The sequence below is a fragment of the Onychostoma macrolepis genome, chromosome 11 (assembly GCF_012432095.1).
Source record: "Onychostoma macrolepis isolate SWU-2019 chromosome 11, ASM1243209v1, whole genome shotgun sequence".
In the NCBI taxonomy this organism is placed as follows: Eukaryota; Metazoa; Chordata; class Actinopteri; order Cypriniformes; family Cyprinidae; genus Onychostoma; species Onychostoma macrolepis.
This window is the reverse complement of record NC_081165.1, coordinates 20,270,579-20,286,241: the sequence shown is the minus strand read 5'-3', so window position 1 is coordinate 20,286,241 and position 15,663 is coordinate 20,270,579. Positions and strand designations below refer to the sequence as shown.

At 37.3% G+C, this 15,663-nt stretch overlaps 1 protein-coding gene across 7 annotated transcripts in view; it reads left to right on the top strand.

The window, feature by feature from the left end:
* The window catches only part of cdh4 (cadherin 4, type 1, R-cadherin (retinal)), a 253,284-nt gene that overhangs the window by 136,596 nt on the left and 101,025 nt on the right, over positions 1-15,663 (top strand). The window lies entirely within an intron of this gene.

The window sequence follows — 15,663 nt, the reverse complement described above, 5'->3', positions numbered from 1 at the left end:
TGTATATGTTTTGCACTCAAAGCACACTTGCCCACAATGCTTTGTGGAAACTAGACGTGGCACTTGGTCCGTTTTTTTCCGTTTACTCTGCATTTTGCACGAGAATAGGATATGTGCAGGCCAGCAGGGTCTATATTTCCAGGCCAGCACATTTTACTTTCTTAGCCAGTGCTCTTTTGTCAGACGGTAAGCTGGTACAAATAGTGTGCTGCCCTTCAAGATTTCTGCAAATGCACCATAATGGATAATAATAAGGCTAATGCAAGCGTTTTGAATAGCTTGAAAAGGATGTAAAAAAAAAACTCTCTGCGGACCAGAGAGTTTCTTTATTTTAGTATGTAATGCATTTTTACTATGTTTGTGTGGTGTTAGTGTAAAAGAAGCAAAGGGCCATATGGTCGAAGCGATGCAGAAAGATGTTGACGGCATCATCCTGACAACAGTAATGGTGACGGTCACTGTTTAGACAGCAGGCATTACTCCTCTGGCTGCTTTACACAAATGTGTTCACACAAACAGGCGCACACACTCTATCCTCCCGTACAGAGCCATGAGTGTGACTCAAAGTGGCTAGGCCTGAGGTGTACACATACACAAAGCTGTAAATATATGTGGGTACAAGGATATATATCATTATATACACACATATACTGCAAATATTCATATGCGTGGCTGTATATAGAGGGATACGTATGAGCACACTGGCCCTGCCTGTACACGTATAAATGAAGGGCCCGAATTTAGGCCATGAGAATTGGCTCTACTAGTACATAAAGAAATGTTTCTTGAGAATCAAATTTATATGTTAGAATTTAGCATGTTTTCTGAAAACTGGAGTAATGGCTGTTAAAAATTCAGCTTTGCATTACATAAATAAAATATATATATATTTTTTTTAATGTTTTTAAATTTATTTAAATTGTAGTATAATTGCTCATTATTATTTATAGTTTATATTTAACCCAAAAGCATAAGAGGCTTTTAAAAGCATCAACAAAATCTTACTGACCTAAAGGTTTTGAAAGGTAGTGTATATTTAATAGTACAAATACTTTACATAAAAACACAACAAAAAATAAATAAATAAATAAAACACCTAATTAAAATAAAGATGTAGCACTGGATTCAGTTTTTAATGTCATAATTTAATTTAATAAATTACTGTATACTTACACTCCTCTGATCTTTTTGTGTCTTTGTTGTTCTTGTTTACATCTGATCGACACATGCTCTCTTTCAGTGTAGGTTACTTGATAAGAGTTTTTGCTTTTAATATCATGAATGTCAAGGCTGCAGCTGAGCGCCTGTATCACCTATAGGACATGCTGGCTCTGCATAGACACAAACACAAAGTAAATTCTTTATATGGGTGTTTTTGCTGAATGTTGCTCTCATTCTCTCTGTCTCTCTCCTCACTGCCTCCATCTATTCTTCAGTATGAATACCGGTTGATGGCTTAAACTAAAGAAATGAAAGCAGCAAAGGGGGCGAGTGTAAGAGATGGAGGAATGAAGATGAAAGAGTGAATGAAGGAGAACTCGGTGTCCTTGGCCTTTGTGTGGGTCTGGCTGCACTCTGAGGTTTTGATGACAGAACGCTTTATGGCTGTCAGCTTATGCGCACCTCGCTACCCAAGAGAAAACGACTCGTTTTCACTGTATCTGCTTTTTTTTTAACAAATTTCAGTTTGTCCTTGCATTACCATTTCTCTTATATTTGTCTGTTATATCTGTAGTGGTTTGTTTAGGTTAGTTTTTTGAACCCACTGTATTGTAAGATAGGACATATAAAGTATAAGTATCATAAAAATTAATCGAAGAAATTGCAAAGCACAATACGGTGGCTGAAAGTCACTACACTATCAGTAAAAGGATGCTTTTTTTTTTATTATATTTACATTTAATATGATATATAAGTATAAATAAAATGCAAAAAAAAATACTATAATTATTGTTTTAATATTGAGCACAATTCATACTTCCTTTTTAACAGATTTGAAACGTCATTATATTATTTTATTTTACTTTTAATTTTTTTGAATGGCAATTTATAGTAACTGTTTTCTATTTTAATATATTTGAAAACTTTCACTAGTCTTCAATGCCACATGATCCTTCATAAATCATTCTAATATGCTTAATATGCTAATTTGGTGCTCAAGAATAATCTCATTATCAGTTTTGTGCTGCTTAATGTTTTTGTGGAAAATGTGACACTTTTTTAGGGTTGTTTGATGAATACAAATTAAAAAGGACAATCTTTATTTAAATCTATTTGATTAAAAAAAAATAAAAAATTGACCCCAGACTTTTGAATGGTAGTGTTAAATAGCTGCACAAGAAGCATTACCAATATGGCCGCCAAATGACTTGCCTCGACTATGCTGTGTTTCACCTCCACTGCAAATTCTTTCCATCCATTTCTCTTCTTTTGTCTCTCTCGTTCTCTCTAGCCCCTCACTCTTTCGCAGTTTAATTGGCGCTACCTGAGGTAGGCCTAGGTGTAATTGTTATAGTAGAAAGTGCCTTGGTCGGCTGGTTTTAAAGCCTTTTATCTGTAATCTCCCGATTGATTATGCTTTTTTCTGCCAGCCGAGCAAATTGTTCAAACCCATCAGGTGCACGGCAGGGAAAAAACAGCAAAAGAAGAGCTTCAGCTGTGCAACAGCCAAATCATAGAGCACATCGGCTAGAACATCAAATTTAGTGACAGACAACACAATGCTGCTTTTTAGTTTACACACACAGACAAATGAAACACAGATGTCTTCCTCGCTCCCCATGTCACTGAGGGTTAAAAATGGAAAAAAGGGGAAGATTAAAAAGTGTGTAATCTGTAATTTAGAAAGAAAAAATAAAGAAGGAAGTGTCTTTTTGTCTAACTGTTAGCATGTGATTTATCAAAACATTATTTAGGCTGCAATGGATTGCAGTGAATGATTTCTACAGCGTTATTGCAATTCTGCAGGCAGCTTCACAGTCCACCCAGCTTGATCAATATCTTGTTCAGCGCGGTTGTATTTTTAATACAATACAGTAATGAATGCCGCCACCCAGGGGACTTGGCGTAGCCTCTTATTCTGCATATCTGTCTCAAATGGGCCCTCCTGTTAGCCTGTCATAATGTTAAAAAAATGCCATGGTAGGAAATGCATTAGTCTTGAGTATTAGATTTTAATACAGCGCTAAGGAGCGAATAAGAGGAACTTAATAGCTGAGGTTAATGTGGGTGTGATCCAAAACCAGTTGACAGAAATGAAGATAGATAGCTACAAGTATACTGTTCATACTTAGTATGCCGGATAAAATCCCACCTCTCCGTTGGGTTTTCGCTTTCCTTCTGTTTCTCTCTCGCATGCTTTCTCTCTCGCCATCTTCCCAGGAGAGCTATATCTGTCCTGCTAATAGGACCACCGTTGGAGTGGCTCTCTAGTAGTCATGCAGCGAGGTGAAACGTCCAATTTGGCTGCCGCTGGTGGGAGCTGTGTCCAGACCTTTACCATCATGTTGGCATTTTGGGATAGAGATGCTGGTTGTAGACTGGCAATGACATGACAGGTGTTGCCTCTGCAATTAGGACTGATTTTTAGTGTGTGGAAGTGTGTGTGAGTCAGGTTTTGCTTGCATTGCAAGGACCAAATGTACCCACTATTATGGTAAAACCAGAATTCACCTAAACTGTGGGGAGCAGACAATGGTCCCCTTGAGGAAAATGGTGTAATATATATATATATATTAAATGGGAAAAGGCTTTTGTAAGGGGGGTATATTGCGAAGTTATGTAGTTTGAGGGTTGTGTCTTTCAAACACCTGAAGTGAGTCATCTTTTAAGTTTTTTTGTGAGTTTAATGAATATGTAATTTGTGGTGTGCTTTCACATGTGCACAGTAAAGACCGGTGTCAGTGCAAATGGATTAAATGGCACTGGATTTATAGCGCAGGATTTATCAATCCTGAAAGAAATTTCAGAAACGGTGACTGTGCAAGGAAATTATTGTGAGTTAATACAGTAGGTATTAATGTGAGTGGTGGTGTGCACTATGCTGTTATTTTGACAGAACTAGAACTGTGAGACTATAGGATACATACTGTGGCCAATACTGCCGTTTTTATTTTTTTATTTTAATAAATAATCTTCAAAAACTATAAAAAGAATGTAAGGAATGAATTTTTGAATTGAGACTCTGAATAGAGAATGCATTTCCAAAATAGCTTTATTTTATTTTATTTGAAAAATGTTATTTTAGTGAAAGAGACTAACATTTAGAGAGTGCATAAGACAATGTTAAGTGCGCCCAATACAGTTTTTTTTGTTTTGTTTTATCATTTTGTGAAATAAACAGCTATATAAAGTTGTATTTAGTGGTAGAGACTAACTTTTAGAGAGAACATAAGGGCAACATCAATAGTCTCCTGGTTAGTTCATTAACATAAAGTGCAGCTGCGCTCGCTGTGATCCAAGTTCGATTCCCGTCTTGAGGTCCTTTGCTGATCCCACTCCCCTCTCTCCACCCAATGCTTTCTTGTCATCTCTCTATCCTGTCCTATCCTGATAAAAGGCAAAAAAAAAAAGCCCATAGAGAGAACACATGAGCATGACTAACATTTGGTATATGTGTGCTGTGCAAAAAAAACTTCCTTTTGTGTGTCCAACCTACTTTGACACGTTTTTATTTGCATGATTATTTTTAGCAATTTGCACGCAATATGTTTGATAGATTTCACAAGCAAATTAGCACTCTTTATTTGGGATCTTAGTAAATTCAACAACTATAAAATTCTTAGTATAGCTCTTCAACAGAGTTTATTTCAGTGAATTGTTTGACACTCTGAGTATTTAGGGAACTGCCTTTTTAACGATTTTAAAGAGTCACACATTACCTCACATTATTTGCCAACAGCTGCTGCCAGCCTCTGGAACGCAGAACTTGTGCCTTCTGTAAGCGCCAGTGTGTGTGTGTGTGTGTGTGTGTGTGTGTGTGTGTGTGTTGGTACCCATCTGCATGGGTTTGTTTGCACTGCATTTGAGTTCCAATTAAAAGCATCAGTCCTTTTGGCACCACAAGCTCCTTAAGGAAATAATCTCATATATATAAGCACAGGAGGCGCAGCAGATGGTGTGATGGAGGGTTACCACCAGTGAACTGTCACTTAGGAACCCGGATTTATAGTCTCAGACTCAACACTGTACTTTAATTTAGCTTTCATTGAAATGGAAGATCTTCCTCTTCCTCTACACTATGATGTTGTTCTTATGATGAAAAGACTTAAGACAATGACACTTGTCTTTTATCATACAAAGAAGCACATTGGTAAATACATTTCACAGAGCTGCAGCTGCTCTAGAGCTGCACATCTGCGCTGCTGTAAGCCTGAGCTCAATATCCAGACTGGAAAAACAGTGGCAAACTGCATTATGGCTATCAGCTAGTTCAACCGGGCGCAGATTCAGGAGCTAAAATAAATACGCTGTTCTTAGGTCCTGCAGTGAGGTGGACAGGGGGGGGGAAGACACTATTTAACTACGAGGCTGATGGATGAACAGCTTTTGCTTTTTACCTTAGAGCTAACACCTGTTCTTGCATTGGTCCAGGCTGACAGCTTTGGGCTTGACGGCGCTCTGCCATGTGGACTGTTATTCAAAACAATTAATAGGCCAAATTTGATAACATACGAGTGCATTTTTCCATCATGGTGCAGACTTACCTTTAACTATGATATTTTCTATTCCCTAACTTTACCCCTAAACCCAGCTTTCACAGAACGTATGCTTATTAAGCCGTTTTCCTCGTCGGGATTGTTGGCGCTCCCTCAGTGCAAGTGATTTCAGGTTTTACTTTCCTTCTGGGCACATTTAGTCCTCACAATGTAGGCAAAATCTGACCCACACACACACACTCCAGAATTATTTCAGCTTCCCTGGAGTTGAAAGCTGCCCTATTTTCTTTGCTAATTTTGAATTTGGTCAAACATCTAGTGTTATGTATGTGAATTTGTGAAAGACATTTTCCTGTCGTTTCACTTTTCATGTCTATCGCTGGACATATTCATGCTTTTCATCATTAAATAACACAATGAACCAGAAGATGTGCCTGTTAAAGGGGTCGTGAATTGCATTTTTTGCTTTCTGAGGTGTAAAGAGATTCATTGTGCACTGTAGACAGGTATGTTTGGACAGCATGTTTTTATAGCACGCTGATGTTTTGTATGTCAAAAGATCAAGGAACATTTGATTTCTCAATTCATGACTCATTTAAAGTGCTTTTATGATGGTGAGTTAATAGGCCAGTTATGGGCACTTGGGTAGCATAAAGCGGTGACAACAGCTATATTATAAAATGATCCATTCAATAATAATTCAATTTATTACTTCAAATCACAAGAATAATTGCAATTATCAGGAAATAAACACCAAGAATTGTTTCTTATGAATAATAATTACAATAAACAATTCTTCCGGCAAGTGATATAGTTCATTAGCCTGACTGCCGGCTGTTTGCGGTTGCCAAGCAACGTTGGAACTAGGTGCATTAATATAGAACTCAACTGGTGATGCGTATATTACATTAAGCCTGGAATTCTATTTTGCTAATACTATGATTTAATACAGTAGTTTTGATAGTGAACTTCTATTGACCTTTACACTGAATTTTGCTGAAAGCTAGTCCATGTGTTGTAACCGTTGGCCTTGTGTGTGTCTTATCCTGAAATAGAAAGGTTAAAGAGACCATTTAGACTCTAGGGCGAATGCTTTCACTCCATCTGCTGTTTTAACGCAGACTCGCACCTCTCATTCACTCACTCTCTCTCGCGTTCAAAGGCAGTGTAGCATTAAGGCCTATGGAGATCAACTGTGTCCAGGCAAATCCCTACACAAATTAGATAGCAAAAGCCATTATTACATTCAGTGTCTTCATGGCACTCCCAGCAGTTAAATTACAACCTTTCTGCTCCTGTTCACAGTCAAAGAACAAAAGAGAAAACATTTTCATTACCGCCAGTCTGTCCCTTTTTCTCCTTTCCCTCTAGATAGGAGGAATAGGAACCAGCCCCGTTTATTAGACGAATAGGTGGTATCACACATGCCTTTTAGACTTAAAATAAAAGAGGAAGGGGGTGTGAAAGAGAGAGCTTTTCATAAACTGAATTATATTTCAGTGACTCAAAGCATTGGGAATGCTAGCGCCGTTCTCACGCCTCAGACGGCACGCACGACACACACACACACACACACACACTTGAAACTCTTCACTTTACTTTCCTGTCAGGTTTTCTGAAGCAAGTCATACTTCAGGTTCAAACTTCTGCTTTGCTGCTTTTGTTTAACAAGAGAAGCTCTCCACCTAAACAAATTGTCTGTCAGAGAGCTATAAAGAGAGCAATAGCTTTATATTGTGGATAAATGTATTGAATTCTGTTCTGCGTTTTGGTTCGGACCTTCTTTCATTGTGTAAACATACAATGCAGACTACAGCAACATCAAGCTGTCATGAGCAGTTTTGCTGTTATCATAGAAAAAAGCTACTGCTTCTAACTTGAATTCATTTTTAAGTAGCAAGACTATTGCTCAGCTGTTTTCTTTTTGTAGCTTTTTCAATAAAGTAGTTCCGTGGCATTTTGTGCAACTACTTGTTGAAACACATCCTTCTGGAAGGTTGCCTCTTATTCATTCACTGATTCAGGTCACTTCAGGTTCATAAAAGAGACTCGGAAGCCTTTGTACAGTATTTTTCCTAATCTTTTTGTATGGGAATATTTTGTTAAAATCAGTATTTGAATTAAGTGTTAAAATATGAGTTATTTTTATTTTTTTATTTGTTTATGCCATTGTTTTTTTTTTTTTTAGAAAATTTTTTTCAAATTAAATAGATTAAATAATACAATTAATAAAAATAATTAAGAATTATTTTAAAAAATATGAACAGCTTTTATGTAGTCGGCTACATAAGGGAATATGTAGTTTATGACTACTTTTTAAAAATATTAGTAGGTTTTATCTCAGAAAAACGCCGTTTCAAAGAGGCTTGAATTGTATTTTTAATTTGTACTGTTTTGTGAACATACTTCAAGGGATAGTTCACCCAAAAATGGCAATTCTGTCATCCTTAATCACCCTCATGTCATTCCACACATTCCACAAAAATTCAGAAACAGAAGATGCCAAAACATCAGCTGTATTCTATAGAAGAAGGACAACCATGCAGGTGTGAAATGACATGAAGGTGAGTAAATGATGATAGAACTATGCCTTTAAGAATTCCACAGCTTCGTTCACGCTGGAAACATATTCAGTTTGGTTTTCAAATCCTATCCTTATAATTGACTTTTTCACTGTCATTTTGCAAGTTTGTTCAGACAGCATAGTCAATGTCCAGTGTATCTACATTGGTTGCTATAGTAACAGCGTAAGCATCAGCACAATACCAAGAGACTTTCGCATACAACTACTGAAATAAGCTGTCAGTGTGGAAAGGGATGATGGAAAATGGAAAATATTGCCTTTCCTCATGTCCATCATGATATCATAAGATGAATCGGGTTTGTAAACATCAGATTTTGGCTGTAAACATTGTGGGTTTTTGCTGTGTAGACTCCAGAAATGAATTTGAGTTGGATATGTGTCTAAACAAAGCCCAAGAATTTGGTCCACTGGATGCTGCCCTTTTCTTCTGGTTCTTTTGGCTCAGTAGTCGACAGCGGCTGTCTCACAGATGCTGATTTTGCGTGCGCGCAGATTGAAATCTCACATCTCCCCCTCCCCGCGTTCAGACGCTCTCCTCCTCAGTCACGCAAATGCTCCCTTCACACCGTTCCATCTGCATCACTGTCACCGCTCTCTCCCTTCATCATTTCAGTTGGCAAGTGCGCTCATATGTTCATAGACTGTGTACACGGAATACAGTGCATGAGTGGGTATTTAATATGTTGGACGACAGATGCACTGGTATTGGCCACAATATGTTGATGTAATTGATTTTAACAGAGAACATCTCATCTTCATTCAGCTAGAAGATGACGCAGTCTACTTTCCTGGCGCACGAGACGCTGCGTTTGGCACGTTTTCCATTGCTCTTATGACCTCTGGCTTAACCTCTCATGTTTCATTTCTTCCAGTTACTCTCCTCTTCAGATTTAGCTTTGGAACATTGATGCTGAATGGGAACTTTCTGCAGTCCAACCTGATTTGGCAGATTCCATTCGGAAGGGAGCCCAATTGCCTGCCTTCCAGTTTCTATTATGCAGGCGAGTGTGTGCTCTCCTCTCCGGCTGTTCCTTTGGTTACGATGGCATCATTACTCATGTCTGAACGCTCTCTCTGGCTCTTGGCATTGGTGTGGTGGGCACACGGGGGTCACGTTGTGCCAGGGTAAGGCGCTACAGGAAAGCATGACCCGCCAAAGGGCGGGCACGAGGAACGGGGGCCCGCTGAAGCCAAGTTGTTCTGCCGGTCAGCTAGGACACTCCATCAACCTGTCCTCTTTTCCGGGTGGTTGAAATCTCCATAAATTAATCGTGTTACGGCTGTTCAACATCATTTATGTAACATGTAATCTGTTACTGTTTTAATTCTATTTGCCTGTCCATATGGTAATGATTATTTTATTGAAACAATTGGTGTCGCAGGGCGTGGATGAATTGCCTCTAGCAAGCCTCATTAATTAAAAATAGTCAACATACTGTATGTGAAATATTAAGAGAGTGATAACCAAAATCATTATACATGTAGATTGATGAGTCGTGATGGCAACTGGTTAAACAGTTTTTTTTTGTGTGTTTTTTGTTTTTTTTGTAGGGATACACATTATATTAATTTCATACTGGTTATAGATTAGACTTTTTTGTCCTCTTTTCCTTTTATGTCCCTCATATTCTTATTAAATAATTCCTTTTTTAATTTTTACTTCTTTCTTTTAGTGTATTTTATATTTTAATATACATATTTCTTATGATTACAATGTTTCGGAATAATTTTCTGTAAAGTATTTTGTGTGTGTGTGTGTGTGTGTGTATACATATACATACATATGTGCACATATACATACTCTTTATTGTCTGTATGTACAGGGGCGCCTGCAGGATTTCTTCCGAGGGTATGCACAGTTTTTCATTAAAAAATTTTTGGAAGGACCAAATGATCAGTGAGAGCAGAACGAATGTGTCACGTTTTAAACTCAACAAAATGGTAGAATACATCTATCAAGAGCATGCTCGCAGATGAAAACAACAGAGAACAAAACAGCATTGGATGAAGTGGACTAGAGCCCTGCACGGGCCTCAAATATAGGCCCTGGCCTTGTCAGACAGCTTATCAGAATTCTCTGTCTTTTTTTTTCCCTTCTCCCAAAACAGCTTATACTAGTTTCAGCAATTAAAATAGTTCCGTTTTGTATATAATTGAAAAGTGATTATATTTTGTTTCTTTTTTTATTAAGTTAATTAAAAAAAAAAATGTTTGGAGCATTTTTTGTTTGTTAAATGTAAGTTTGTTTTTTTTTTCTTTTTTTTTAAGTAACGATCAAGCAGCCAGCGGTGAGTTTAGCCTTCTCAAATCATCACAACTTGCCTAAAATAAAATCTATAGATATAAAACAGTTCAAGCATATCACAAATGTTAGTTTAAATGTTTTACTTAGATAAATGCGCACTGTTAGATGCATATCCAATCATTTGTTTGGAGAGTGGAAGGCAGCTGAATCATGCTTTGCAGGACATAGAGGTGCCAGTGCGATCACTTGTATTTTTTCTAACAGTGGAAACAACCTAAAATACGCTGTCATTTTTGCTCATAAAGGTAAGAGTAATACATCATTCAGAACTGTAAAGGGTCTACTTATATTTGTGTGCACTCACAATATCAACAAAACGTTGTGCTTTTATAAAATAAATAGGAAAACAGAGGATGCGCTTTCTGCTGTCTTGTCTTGAACAGGAGCGCTTCACAATGGTGAACTGAAACCTAGCGAATAGCCTCACAGACATGATAAAAATATATATCTATAGAAAGCTTTAAATTACTTTAAAACGAAATAATTCAAATCGAAAATAAAAACTTTAATTATGTAATCAGTAAAGATGCATTTCTCTCTAAACGCATGTCCAATGAGGAGATGTTATTGTCACCATTATTGATGGACGTCTAAAATATAAAAATAGGGAAAAGATTAAAATTCTATACAATTAAAAAATAAATCAAATTATAATGGCATAGGCTATATGTAAAACTTTGTCCTATAATTGTATAGCTGCTTATATTTTCTGATTTTTATGTTGCTCTGTTCTGAATACCTTACAATTTAAAGGATTTGCTGCAACGCAATTTTGTCTGATATGTAAATTATTAGCCTATTAGTATTTTTTAATCCATGCTGCAAACGCTTTAAAAACAGCTTTAAAAATTTCTTTATTGCATTCCAGATGTTTTTAAAGAACTTTTCACTATACATTTTACATGGTAGCCTAGATTGAATTTAAAACATTGTCATGAATTTGTTGTATTCCCATTTTTAAAGTAACCTAATTAATTGTTATAGGCTAACCCGATCACATGGTGGATGAGGAGATACCCCCCCTTACTATGTAAAGCGCTTTGAGTGCCTAGAAAAACGCTATATAAATGTAATGAATTATTATTATTATTATGAAGGTGCGTATAGCACGATTTTTTGTTTCGATTGGCGTAATATTTGTATGCAGAAATTGACTTTCACGCGCGAAAGACTGATAAATTCATAATTAATGGCATGGCTGGTTCAGTTGACAGAAATACGGGACACATACAACTACTAACTGCTGAAATGTTTACAAGGCAAATCTCAGGTCAGTCTGAGCGCTCATGGTACGCACAGTGCATATAGCCGTACACCTGCAGGTGCCACTGTGTATGTACACACACACTATAGATATATAGATATAAAAACATTTAATTACATTGATAAATATAATCTTTAGCAAATCTTATTTTTTAATTCTGTAAACTGAACATATATTTGCATTATTGGGATGCATTAATTTACTTGTAGCATTTAGGAGGATTTACTTTTTAAAGGGTTTGTTCATTTATTTGTTTATTTTACAGATAATAGTATTATTTATTTATATGCCACTATTAAAATATAATAAAATAATATTATAAAATATTAAAAATATTATTGGTTTTGGCCTAATCCTTTTTTTAAATTTATTTTTTATTTGATTCTATTTTATTTTATTTTAAAGCCATTGTTCCACTTTTAAAAATGTTATTCCAAGACCTCTATTCTTTCCCTTTCCCTTCTTATCCTTTCTCTGTCTAGATGTTTTGACCACAAGAACAAGTAATGCCTAAAGCAGGTAAATCCAAAACTAGCCTAATTATATACTTTATTTTTGGCAACCAATCGAGTGGCTTATTTTGAAAATATCCAGTTTTGTGCATTCCTAGCAGACAGACCGGCCATGCTCTATTTTATCTCTGAGAACCTTGATAGATGAGGCATACGATTACACCGCAACTGTTTATAGTCTCCTGTGAGATCCTCATTTGCCAGCTCATTTCCCGACTCATGCTTTTTAAGGTAACACGAAATTTTCCTCTCTCAATTAACAAACATCAAAGTGATATGCTAAAATGATATTTGACCACTGTATCTCATTTCAAAGGGCAAGCGTCCGCACATGTGCACGTTTCACCATCTGGTTTCATTTACTTTAGAAGCCTTTCCCTCCTCCCTTGTGTATCTACAACCCGATAAACATGTGGTCGGTACTCCTCGACTCTCCTCTCTTCTCCTTCAGCCTGTTTGAAGTTCCTCTTCAAGCTCATCAAAGATTCTCATTTGAGATACAAAGAGCCCTCCCTCTTGTATTATCCAGCCTGGTTGCTTTTGGCCACACTGGCCTTCAGGGGCAGAGGCGAAGAAAAGAAGAGCTCGCCGCACGTTATTGTCCGTTTTCCTCGACCTTGAAGAAATCGAGAGGTCCTGATCTCCCAACGTGGAAACTTGTTTATCAGAAATCAATAGCCATTTTCTGGCCTTTTCTAGACCAATGGCTTGGTAGAAGACTTTGCGTCGGTGGAGTGAATGTGGGCGGTGGGGGAAGTTCTAGCATATGGACGGTAGCGTAGCATCTGTGCATCCTTCTAAAAGGCCGGTTGATCTGAAATTAAGTCTCGCCTCTTCGTTATGGCGAACACAACTCTTTGCTCAAGGCTAATGCTTTAAAGAGGGGCAAAAGTTCAGAAGAGTGCACCGACCGTGCCTGTTTTGTTCTGGCTGCTTAAGCGCGTGGGTGTTTGTGTGTGCGCATGGTTCGAATTTACACTTAATATGCTCCATTTTCATATAACAGGCTGGCATTTAGTGGTTTTCCCTTTAGAATATTACTCCAACTTTGAAGTGTGTAAACACCGTAATCGCCATTCACCTAAATGCATTATGGGTATGAAGGCCGTGCCGCACCAATGGCCTTTGCTGGCTGCGGTGAGCTCGGCTTAATCTTCCTAATGTCGAGGATGTTAAAGAATAGATAATGAATCCTCAGGGTGCTGATTCAGTGGAAATGAGCTTGACAATATGGCTGCTGTGTGTGTGTTAAATGAACACAAATAGAGCAGGACGTCCAGCCCTCAGTGTATAATTGACCACAGTGTGTGGGCATATGAATGTACTTCAAAAAGACCCAAAAGATCAGCCTAATGAAAACCTGCACTTTTTTTGCGTGAATAAATTCATTCGAAATAATAAGAGGGTGGACGGGTCATTAATAAAGTGGCTGTTGACCTTCTGATCACAGGCCTGCAGGAGGATCCATTGTCTCTCCGTCTGCCTGTTTCTGATACTTTGTAGTTTACTATGTTAAGGCTGAAATACACTAAAATGACTTATACCAAGTTTTCTGCCCTGAGTTGATGCTAGTTGCCGAAAGTCTGAGCCGGTCTGCAGATTTGAGTTGACACATTTCACAGAAAATCCCATAGTGTATGATGAACACAGACTCTAGCTTCAGACTATCGCTGCATTCAAAATCACATAATGTCTGGTAGGTACTACATTTTGTTTGAAACTTACACTGCAACCGTAAAAAAAAAGGATGTTGTTTGTAGTATGAATGTAATCAGAGGTAGTCTGTCATGTGACCTACAGTATCAGTTACGCTGCTACACTGCCATTCATAAATCCTCTCCAGTGGCCTCACGGGATAGTAAAGTGTCCATCAAATATATAACTATAAGGATAACGTTAATTATAGTTGTAAATCATTCTAAATTTAAAAGAATAGCAGAGTCTATGCCACAACTATATCAATAATGTTAATCAACCAATCAGAATCCATCCTGCTTTAAAGAACTTGAGCGCTTAAAACGGTAGACGACAAAACTGCAGTGTGTGCTAATAATAAACAAACTGCTATCATCCGTGGTCTCTAATATAGTTATCGTTATAGTCTTCATCAGTGTTAGGGAAAGTTACTTTTAAAAGTAAAGCATTACAATATTGCGTTACTCCTTTAAAAAAGTAAATAATTACATTACGTTAATTACGTAATGTGTTGCATTACTTTTGAGTTACTTTTTGGCAGGGCTTGCTTGTTTGTTTTTAATATAAAAAATGTCTTCGTTTACAAATGTAAAAGCCCTTTCAAAAGTGAAATGAATACACCTCAGCCTGAAGGAAATGTAAATTGACGTCTGTACAGTAGAGGGCGCAGCTCAAACAAATTGAAGAATATGACGCAGGAGAAGAAAGTTCAACACTATTCAGCAATAACAAAAATGAAACACAAATGTGTCATTTTTGCTTATTAGTACGGTTGAATTGGAACATCGAAGGTCAGTAGCAAAGACATTGGTTAATAAAAAGTGAAATTAAATATATAGGCTAAATGATATTTGTCTTATTTAACATATTTATCGCATTTGACTTATTCATTTTGAGGAATACTGAATCTGTTTTGTGCAGGTAGATGAGGAAATGCATGTTCATATTTAGTCTAGAACTACAGTAACATCACGTTCACACCGCGCAAACAATGCCTCTGCACTTTCTCCCGATTTCTCTCAACATGGCAACACGAGAGCTGTCAGTCAGTACTTGGGAAACAATTTAACTGGAGTTACTTATTTGAAAAAGTAACTCAGATATTTCCTTCTAAATTAAAAAGTAATGCATTACTTTACTATTTACTTAAAAAAGTAATCTGATTACATATCTCGCATGCGTTAATGCGTTACCCCCCAACACTGGTCTTCTTAGTTATTATCGTTCTTGTTGTGAATGGGCCTTTGGTTGTAGATGAGGTTATGTGTCTTGCTCAGTGTTAGTGTTCTTGGTGTTGTTCTGTCCTTGTCTGTTGCTATCTAAAGTTTGTAGGTTGTCTGAAGGGTCAATAGGGTATCGGAGATGCTTCATTCTTACCGTGAGATCGCTACAATGCAGCTTTTATGGGGTAATTGTCGATTGAAGCGGTCCATCTCTCGTGCAGGATGTTTGCAGCACTGATGATAAGGACCTTCTTGCCAAACAGCTAAATAATGATATTGCGTCTGAGTGGGAGACAGAGACAAAGAGATCAGCTCCCTGCGAGAGACATCTACCTGTAGGTTATGCACATAAGCACAAACGCGGACCAAAAATTGCTTCGCATCAGCAAGTCAGTAGATAGATGATACGGAGGATGGAGAGCT